The sequence below is a fragment of the Lytechinus variegatus genome, chromosome 14, assembly GCF_018143015.1.
Source record: "Lytechinus variegatus isolate NC3 chromosome 14, Lvar_3.0, whole genome shotgun sequence".
Classification (NCBI taxonomy): domain Eukaryota; kingdom Metazoa; phylum Echinodermata; class Echinoidea; order Temnopleuroida; family Toxopneustidae; genus Lytechinus; species Lytechinus variegatus.
This window is the reverse complement of record NC_054753.1, coordinates 29,032,187-29,043,542: the sequence shown is the minus strand read 5'-3', so window position 1 is coordinate 29,043,542 and position 11,356 is coordinate 29,032,187. Positions and strand designations below refer to the sequence as shown.

The following is an 11,356-nucleotide window of genomic DNA, read 5'->3' as shown; positions in this document are numbered from 1 at the left end:
GTATCTTATCAGATCGCTTTCTCTTAAAACTTGCCTTTTTGGTGTTAAGCGGCATTTAATATGAAAATAAGCTGTTGATTTTGCATGTCTACGATCTCGATCGCTAAGTTTAGTTGAGGCTGAGCTGAGAGTTAACAACGCGCATGCCCGTACAGTCGTCCGGCAACCAATATTCGAAAAGTATATGGGTCTTCTATGGAAGCTTAAAAGTGCCACCGAGATGTTGAGATAATTATCTCGGGAAGTCGACATCTTGATAGCAAAATATAAGATGACGAGATCCTTGATCTCATCATGTTGACATCTTTTAGAAGAGATGATGAGATGACGAGATCCTGGATCTCATCATGTCAACATCTTTTAGAAGAGATGTTGAGATGACGAGATCCTGGATCTCATCATGTCGACATCTTTTAGAAGAGATGATGAGATGACAAGATCCTGGATCTCATCATGTCAACATCTTTTAGAACAGATGATGAGATGACAAGATCCCGGATCTCATCATGTCAACATCTTTTAGAAGAGATGTTGAGATGACAAGATCCCGGATCTCATCATGTTGACATCTTGTAGAAAAGATGATGAGATGATGAGATGATCTTGTCATCTCAACATCTCTTCTTAAGATGTTGACATGATGAGATCCAGGATCTTGTCATCTCATCATCTCTTCTACAAGATGTCAACATGATGAGATCCAGGATCTTGTCATCTCATCATCTCTTCTAAAAGATGTCAACATGATGAGATCCGGGATCTTGTCATCTCAACATCTCTTCTAAAAGATGTTGACATGATGAGATCCGGGATCTTGTCATCTCATCATCTCTTCTAAAAGATGTTGACATGATGAGATCCAGGATCTTGTCATCTCATCATCTCTTCTAAAAGATGTCGACATGATGAGATCCAGGATCTCGTCATCTTATCTTTTGCTATCAAGATGTCGACTTCCCGAGATAATTATCTCAACATCTCGGTGGCACTTTTGAGCTTCCATAGTCTTCTAATGCTTTTTCAGTATAAAAACAACAATCATAACAAAGATTGTCGATCAGCTGTTCTTACGTCATAATCAAAATTGCGAAACGACCTTTGAATCCAGTTCCATCGCATATCAAAAAAAAAATAAATTCAAATGTAAATTCTAGAAAGAACACGTCCCAAAATTTTCTGAAGTAAACTTTATCCTCCAATTTGTTTATTTTCCTTTCTTAAAATTGAGACCGCCCTGATTTATTCCCTAAATCTTGACTCTATTTTGTTAATGGTAATCAAAAGTGCATCCCATAACTCTAGCACGCATAAAAATAAATATTTGTGGATCACTGAAACATTGGCTGAAATCCCTACTCAAAATAGTTTAGTTCTTTTATGATGGTAAAAAATACAAGATCATTCAAAATCGAAATAAAACATCTATTTGGGACGAGATGACCCGACTTTTGGAAAGATAACCTTTTTGGGGGTGGGGTAGTTGTAGCTAGAATTAGAAGTTTATTTCATTCCCCCCCAAAAAAAAATAGAGGTTTATCATATATATTTCCTGAATATTTTTTTATCAAAATAAATTATTTCAATTTCTATTTCTCATTTCAATTTGAAACTTTTCTCAATAGTTAAACAATATTGAAGTGAAAGTGATGAAGTGTTCTCTCTTGTTCTCATAATCTTTCTCTTGTTACCGCTCATTTTCTTTCTATATCTCTCACACACACTAGCGTACCTACAGGGGGCAGACTGCCCCCCCCTGACGAGTCACAACCCATGCAAGGGACCTATCCCTGCCCCCCCCCCCCCGACGAGAAGTTTTTTTTTTTTGCTTTATCCATTTTTTCTGGTACGAAATCCTTTTGTGATTGAAGACCCCTTTTTATCATTTTTTTTTGCGGACGATTTTGCCCCCCCCCCCTGTGGAAAATCCTAGGTACGCTACTGCACACACATTCACCATCCTACTACCTTTTTCTCTGTCACCCCCTCCCCTTGCTCTTTCAAAAATGCTTCAACAGAAAACCTGTAATAAGAAGCATCTTACATCAAAGCAGTTTAAACATTTTAAAGTTAGCTATTTTTTTATTTCAATATTTCAAGGCGGTGTACATAGAGAAATCATGAAAATTTCAATATTCAAGCATATAATTATTTCCTGTCTTAATGATTGTACAACAAAATACCTTGGCAAAAAAATATAATGGAAATATTTTCAAATGTCAAATTCATTAGAGTGTACATTCTATAGGCATATAATATTCTCAATACATGTACATGTAATGTATTAATCCAATGAACAATGTTTCTCCCCCCCCAAAAAAAATAAAAAAATAATATATATATATATATACATTGCAGGTCATGTATAGATCAACTTCCAATAACACCTAGCAAAGCCAGTGCATCTACTTTGACTTCAATCTCTTCACGCTTATTTTTTGTAACTGTGTTGACATTGATAAAAAAATAGATTTTATTTTTTAAAGTGATTTTTTTTATTAATTTAATTCTCCAATTAATTCAAACAACCAAGTGCATCTACTCTGATTTCGTTTTCCCATTCTAAGTGAATATTTTTCACAATATATCTGACATCCCCCCATAATATATATAAGGGGGTACTTATAACAAAAGTGCAGAATACAATTTTCCTACTAGAGAAAATCCTTTGAAGCAAGCACTACAAAATTGCATTCTTAATCCTTATTGTAATACATGATTAGAAAATACTCTTGCATATAAGAACTTTAAATAAAGCCTAATCAAACATCCTGCCCCCCCCCCTCCACTTCAAATCCATCATTGACTGAAAGACATATCTCAATAAATCAACCGTGTAAAGAACATTTATCTTTTAAATATTTTATGAAACAAAAATATGTTTAATAATCTATTGAAATAAACAGTTCTTAAATTAGGAAATGCATCCTCACAAAATGAAAGGTCATTCTTCTTTTTTATGCTTGTTGCAATTAATACACAAATAATGATTGCAAATGTGAAAACTCCATGTCCAGTTGAAGCTTTTTTTAATAAAAACTATCTCACATAGTGGACCTCTCAAAATACTTCCCAAATCATAATATAATTACGTTATCAAGAGTATTCATCACTTTCCTTGAAACAAAATAATAAAACCCTCCCAACAGAGATGAATGTGACACATTGTTGATATTTATAAATCTGCAAAAGAACAGAAGTTCATCTATTTCTTTCACAACAAGGACAAATTCTACAAATTCATTTGTCTGAGGTATCAAGGAAACATTCCCAGACTGGTGGAATTTCTTCAAAATCGCATTCCACTTCAAGGTAATTTAGTATCATTAAAATTACCATGCCTTTTTTTCCCTTTTCCATTGACCCTTTCTGCCAGAATATTTTTTGGCCAGACTCATATATATATCAGAAGTAGTTGAAATAGATGTTAAATACTGTAGCAAATTAAACATGATCCCCAAATCAAGTACAAGTACATGTAATTACAAGATCAATTGGATGCACAATACACTGGTACACACAAAATAATCTGAATATACTACAGATATGTAGTAAGGTATTTAGAGGTGAAGAGGGATTTATAAAACTGAACTGGGAGGGTGAATCATTTGAAGTATGAAAAGGGCTTCAATATATGGATGTTACCAGATTCAAGCAATTCAATGAACTGTGCACTGAAAATTGAATGCATTGCATTGTTGTCTGTTTTTAAAGAAATTTTTATAATTAAGTCTTTAATGTTTTCAAAAATTCAATTTATGGTTCCGAGAACAATCAGAAAACACAATGTACATTGGTGTCAGAAGCTGAACCTATCAAGTAGAGAGTTACCAGTACGTTAAACAACATACATCTTTGACAACATGATTTATAGTATGTGTTTTACAACTGTACTGTTACTATATGTTATGTACTTAAATGCATTTCAATATTGAATTTTAACCCTGCAGCAATACCACAAACCTTTGTTCTGCAAAATGGAATTTGAATTACCCATCTCAAGGAAAAAAGAATCATCTGTCAGAAGAGTTTGAGCTGGTAGAAGTGCATGCCATTAGAATTGAAGTTCAATGGAAGAAACATGGTCTCGACTTCATAAATAAAGAGTACAAGATGAAAGTGAAAGAACATGATATGAGATTGAAAGAGCATGAAATGAGATTGAAAGACACGATATGAGCTTGGAGGAGCACAAACTACGAATGGACGTTTTGAATAAAGAAAGAGAGGTTGCTGAAGCTAAGCTGCAGGAATCACAGGGTTATAATAATCAATTTATTAACAAATAAAGAAGTAAAGTATTCTTCATAAATTTGAATGAACTCTGTGTTTCTATGTTCTTAATGCTTTTGCCATTGTTATAGGCATTCCTCTCCACATGAAGTTGGAAGGGGTATATAAGAAGCATATGGCCCAATCCCCCCCCCCCCCCCCCCGGCTCTTGATGTAGACATGTGTCCCATCAATTGCACCTTTCACTCCTGGAAATCTAACAGTTAGATAGAACTGTCTCCGAGTTGCTTCAACTTCTTCTCTTGTAGGAATCTTCATGTATTGCCTCTTCCTTCTTGCTTTAGCTTCTGACACATTGATGACTGCTATATTGCTGCCTCATCACCATGCATCTTTTAAAATGATCCTGTAAAATAAAAACAAACCATATGGTTGATGGGTGAGGTGATTGTTTTGAGGTAATTAAAAACATTTCATTGAAGCACATACAGATGTTAAACAATGAATATTCATCTTGTACAAATATCATACAATTTTCTCCAATATATTTTAACAAGTGGAACGCCTTTGGCAGTCTCGCCATCATTATGCGATTCAATATAGCAGCAGTGCTGACTTCAAAAACAACTATTGAATAATTTTTTTCCCAATGCTTTAATGACTTTTTAACTTGAAGTTTTGCACATCTTTTGATTAAAAGTAAAAAAAAAATAATTGGGTTGTACAGTACCCAAACAATGTACCATCAATTTTTAATTTCAGCCAAGTCGTCACTAGTGAATTATATTTGTGACAGAAATTGAGGAAACAGAATTGAAATTAATAGAGAAGTGACATAGAAGCATTTTTTGTGAAATATGAATAAATTTTGCATAAATTAACATAAATAATTTTCTAGTCAAAATTTCAAAAGTCTGAGTGGAAATTTGGGGACCCTCATGTACATGTAGCTCTACCAGACGGATGAAAAAAAAAATCAAAATTGGTCTACAAATACAGAAGCATTTTTGTGATTATGAATTTTGCATAAATTAGCATGAATAAATTTTGCATAAATTAGCATAATTTTATATTCAAAATTTCAAAATTTTGTGTACAAGTTTGGTGAACCTCATGAAGCTCTACCACGGGTTAATGGCAAAATTTATAACTCTAACCTGACATAACAGTTGTAAAAGCAGAGCCTCACTACTGCTGTGGTAGTTTTGGAATTTTTAAATTATGCAATTCATAGGTAATTGACTGTTGCTGAAATGATACTCTTATTTATGTGCTCCTTCTCTGATTTCTAGATATTGTCATGTCATCAGCTTTATCTGGAGTCCTAAAATTATAGAAACAATCTCAGTCATTTAGATTTAACAGTGCCAAGAAACATTCAATAATCGTTTATGAAAAATTAAATTACTTACCCACTGCATAAAAATGGAGAGTTGTCAACACCTGCAAATAAACAGGAAGTTGATGATGTTGATCTATCCTCTGAGCTGTGTGTCCCTCTTCATTTCGGCTTCCAGCATATTGGTGACGGTTTCTTTTGACAGTCGATACTGATCTCGAGATGGCCCATCCTTGTACGATTTCGATGGATTTTTAGCATCATGTAGCCCACAATGTCTTGGGAAAGGTAGCTGTATGCAGAAGAGTTGAATATTATTTTTAATTCTTTTAATTTGTGATCTTTATAATCATTCCAAACTGTACATGTGCATGTAGATTTGATCTGCCAACATAATTACTGCAATCTTAATTTACTTCCTGAGATTAACAAAAACTACATTCAAGCCATTTCATTTCTTCAGTCTAAATATTTCATGTTCGATATCTTGAATCATTTCAATAATACTTTTAAACAAATCAAAACAATGTAAATCAAATTAATAATCATACCTCTTAGTAATTTAAAGCTGTGAAGAAGATGGAGATAATCCATAGAGACCTACACTGTATGGTACCTCTGATGCCGATGTAATTCTGTGAAACAATGGTCAAATTAAAAAAAATAATTTTTCATTAAAAAAAAAAATATTCATTGGTTTATCACTTTTTAAATGCAAATCTCTGAGTAAACACTGTGAAATTTATAAATAAATAAAAAAACATTGTAATAATTTGTTTGAAACTGGAATATGCCTTTCAAAATTAGGCCTAGGCCTAACGACTTAACTTAAATCTGTTTTTTTTTGGTGGGGGGGGGGCTCTATTTTCTCTATTTGCAAGTGAAGACTTTAGAGTTAGACCAAATTTTGAAATTTGAGTAATCAACTCTTTAATATTCCTACAGCCTCAAAAATTGGCCTGTGCTGAAAGCAAAAAGGTAGATCTCGATCTACAAATGTATATTTTGAATTTGAAATGCAATTTAGGCTTTTTAGTAGGCCTACGAAGTTTAGTCAACAAGGCAAATTCAAAATCAAATTGAAAAAAAAAATTCTTTCTGACTCTGAGTTTCTCCTCTTAAAATGCACCAAATAGTACAAAAATTATATAGATTTAGATATTTCATTTTCATCTTGACATTGACAAATTAAGATATAGATGGCATAATAATATAAATATCCTCGTGAAGCTCATAAAACAATTTGAATTAAGCCCGGCCCGCGGCCGCGGCTGAGCTCCTTGGCTTCAATTCGTTCAACAACACAGCGACAAAATATCCCAACACTTAAATGCACGGATGGGACTGTGGCAATACACACGCGACGATAAAGTGCATCGTCTGGACTTGTCAATACCAAAACCTCGTTCGCAATCATGAAAAACAACACTACCAATTTCATATAACTGCTTAAAACGTATCAATATATTCCAGAGAAGGAAAGCGGGAATTTTTTTTACGAATTCAAAGAAGAATACTTACGAACTTCTAATCAAGAAGACCACTTGTCAGGTCCAGGACCGTAAGAAAAATTTTCTTCGCTTCACGGATTTTTCACAAACTCCTCAAGTGCGCATGCTCGTAAAATTAAACCATGGTTTAAACCATATCTAAGAGCAGACTAAATAATATGACGTTTCATGACGTTTTATGACGCATTTAAACCCCCTCGGGGTTTAAACCTCTTTTGTGAAACGCAAATGAAAAACCCAGCTCGGGGTTTAAACCAGGAGGGGGTTTAAACTACCAAAAACCAGGAGCTAGGTTTTTCGTGAATTCGGGCCATACTGTAACCTTAATCCTTGCATCATTCTGAGCCATAACCCAATCACAACTTCATCTTCAGAGAAATTTGGGGAAGAGCAATCGTCGCAAGAGCAAATGACCTGTTACCCCTTCTAAATCTGTGTCCTCTTTCTAAAGCACAAACTAAAGTTTACTCAACATCTCAATCCAAACCTTGGTTTCCATGATGACATCAGTGAAATATTTTATTCCATGAAATATATTTTTTGACCAATTTTACTAGCTTTACCACTTTACAGCGACCAAAACAGGTTTGTCAAGTATTTGTTTTGTGTAGTATTGATTGTTGATTTTGTTACATGTTTCATATGTGTAAAAGTGATAGGCTTAAATTGAAGCTTTCACAATCTTACTTACGCACTAAACCATCGCCAATTCAATATACCATTTACCGCAAGAAGGGATCACCAGGTTTATCCCTGAAATACTAAGACCGTCAAGAGAGTATACTTCTTTTCAAAGATCAATTCATTATTGATATAAATGATACCTCCCATCCCTGCTGGAAGAAGGTTTGAGAGAGAAGAAATGCCCTGTTACATTAAATCTTTATAATATGCCAATTCTTTAATGGGGCAAGTGCTGCAACTGGCCTAATCTGTTCATCTGTCCTACATGTAGTGTCCTTCCACATGTCTATATCAAACCTATATATTTATGAACTTGTTAACTACAGTAAGTTATCAATAAGCTAATTTTTTCCCCTACAGCATCCCAGAATGTTTTTTTATTGTGTATGTGCAAAATTGACATCAATCAAACAGATCAATCTTATTAAGATTGAGTTATTAAATTTATTAGAGATTTCTTTTTGATTATGATTAACAAAGGAAATATAAAAAAAATGAATTTTTGTGAAAAAAGTGTTTTCATAAGTCATTATGAATAAACTATATAAACAGCAACTTGTTATTGAGTGTCTCTCAATATCAAAGAAAACAATAGAATAGTTAAGCTTATTCTTTAATAACGAAATCATGTTTAAAAAGTTCAATCATTACTCTGCAGTACTTCTAGGGGGAATTTACATGTAATTCTGACTTTTTTCTAGAATGAATTTGTGTTGGTCTAGGTTTATCTCCAAATTTGTTTACCATTATATACTGAATAATGGCAGCAGCACCTTGAAATATTCCCATATTTTCAACATTGCTTCTGTCTCAAAGTGCTTTTAATATTTCATCTTCAGTTTACATGTAGGATTAGCTGGGAATAGTTTCTCGGGGGAGGGAAATCTATCTGTGTGTAACAATGGACAACTCTACACATTAAAAATGAAAGGCAAATTTATTTGAGAATTAGTTTGATGAAAGTCCGCACAAAATTCCACAAGTGGAATTAAAAGAAAAACTGAAATCACTATAGTCCTCAACTCTCCCGATTGGCAATCTTTTGGATGTAGGAACTTACACGTACACCAGCATGTATTGTTGATATTGGTTATGGGGGTTCAATTTCTTGTCAAGACATGGCTATTGCAGGAGTACACAATAACAACATGAAGCTCACAAGTTTTTTTTGTTTTTTTTATTGATTATATACTTACCACTTTTTGGAACAGAGCACTCTATGATCAGCAAACTGCCGTTCTTTGTAGGGATCCATTTCCATCATTTAGTTATATAAATGTATTTTATTTGAGTCTACATGCAGGGGGTATCATTTCCTGCAATCCTACATTTTCCATGGAGTATTCACCATTTTGGTCTGATGAGGGTACCGGTAGAAGTGTACCGGTAAAAGTTTACCGTAAGGGTTTTGGCTGCTTTTCTTTCTTTATGAAATCACTGTAGATTTGTCTTACACCTGCTGAAAATGACAAACTTTATGAGAGAGAAATTGTACTTTTTTGTGTCAACTGTGTCTTCTTGTACAGTGTAAAAAATTTCTTGTATAGTTGTACTGTTTGTGAAGGAGCAGTAGTTCTGAAATGCATTTTGATATAAGATGTTCTTTAGTATTAAAGGTCTTGAATTATTTGTACATTTGCAAGTCTGTACATCTGCAAGGAAATTTTTAATAGAGAAAGAGAAGCTATGTTTTATTTTGTTGCCGCTTTGTATTTCAATGTGAATTATGTTTTGAATTGGTGTCATCTAGGTATTTTGCTCTCGTGTAGAGATGAATGTAATTGCTAATGTACATGTACTAGTAATGTTAATGGAATCTTGCAGTAGGTTTGATTTACATAGAGTTATGTATTCATTTGTTTAAAACTACCCTTTTAAGTTTATAACACCTTGATCGTCCGTTTAAGAAGTGATTTTTGCTGAGTTTAAGAGAACATGTCCATGGCATAAGTGCTGTAAGAGGCTGTCAGATTTTGTTACATGGAAGTCATTGTTGGTAATTTTTAAAAGCAAAGATTTCTCAGATGAATTCAATAAAGTTATTTGAATCAACAGATTAATTACAATTTTATAAGAGTAGCACAGTTAATGTGATTGGAAAAAATGAATTAAATAGGTAAATGTATGTATGTAGCTTTATAAAATACTAGTAATGCCTTGACCGAAAATGGATTAAAACCTAAATCTTGCATACCAAATGAGCTATAATTATTAATTAAAATAAATTATGATAAAAAAATGTTTCATATTCATACCACCATAATTCTTATTTGGTAGGATTTATGATTTTTGTGCTATGTCTCCCTTCAAATTTTAAAGTTGGTGTACAGTATACACCTTGAACTTTAAAAGCACATTACTTGACCAAATTCGTATATTTCTAATGTATCAAAAACATAAGAATATGTTGAACTTTTGTATGAATACCATTTACTCTTTTCTTACAGTACAAAAATATACAGATAATTGAAAATTTTGCCCTGATTAATTACATATTCTACAATTATCATGGTTGAATAATTAGGAGGGGAGTACGGTTAATTTCATTCTTTTCTTTTAATATTGGTATTGGTGCTATTTGACACACTTTTTATTATGTGGATTTTTATACATATATTTGAAAAATGCAATTTAAAGAGTTGTTCATAGTTGTGTCCTTTGTATGCCATGTGCACTGCCTGTAGTTGCTTTTGTAAAATGGGAGTACTGTTGACAGAGTTTTTATAATAATAAATATATATATTCTTTTGCTCATCTACCAAAATGATTTAATCCCACATTTGACAGAGCGATTGTGAACTTTGCAGTGCTCCATATAAAGATAGTACTCTAAATTCAAGTTAAATGCTTTGTTAACAAGAGGAATGTTTCATAAAGAATATAATTATGGTAACTGAGTAATTATAAATACCAATTGACAAGGCTAAAGCTGACCAATCACAGTATTTGTTGTAGTTTAAAAGCACAAAGGCGTTTACCATAATCATATATCATTATGGAAAGGGCCCCTTATTCATAAAATGCAACAGTCTTAGTTTTGAACAGTGTTTAAGAGGCAAAATTATTTTCACATACTGTAAGTTCTTGATGTATGTTTGCTTTTATTGAAGAAACCTATGCATAATAGCAACCATATTTCCTATACACATCATGTCAAATTAGTTGAGCAAAAAAATTCCCTGTGAATGTGAGATGATTTAGAAATAAGAATTTATAATCTTTTTGTGTGTACATAAGGACTTGCCAAAGATGAGAATTTGAGACAACTCTGCAAAAAGCTTCATTTGATTCCCAATTCTTAACCATTTTGCTTCAGCCTGCCTCCTTCATATGACAAACATTTTTTACAAGTAAAAGTCACGTTAATATACTCTTTTCTAAAACTGATTGATCGAGTTCACCTTTGACTTAATTTCCATTTTGTAAAGTAATGGAACTTTTTTAATGAAGGTTCCTTTTTTATTTTCAATCCGTTTGTTATGGAAATCATGATCAAATCATGATACCCAATTTTTATGAATGCATCATTATGAAACTGTTTTGTTTAGTACTAAAATGTATATATATCTATCACCAAGTGATGTTGGTCTAA

At 33.0% G+C, this 11,356-nt stretch overlaps 1 long non-coding RNA gene across 1 annotated transcript; it reads right to left on the bottom strand.

Annotated features, from left to right (window-relative positions):
• Nucleotides 1-1,929: 1,929 nt before the first annotated feature.
• On the bottom strand, nt 1,930-7,189 carry LOC121427350. The gene is made up of 4 exons (XR_005971683.1): nt 7,091-7,189; nt 6,121-6,204; nt 5,643-5,861; nt 1,930-4,636 (listed from the first exon to the last, which is right to left on the bottom strand). It is a non-coding gene; the product is annotated as an uncharacterized LOC121427350 (long non-coding RNA).
• Nucleotides 7,190-11,356: the final 4,167 nt, after the last annotated feature.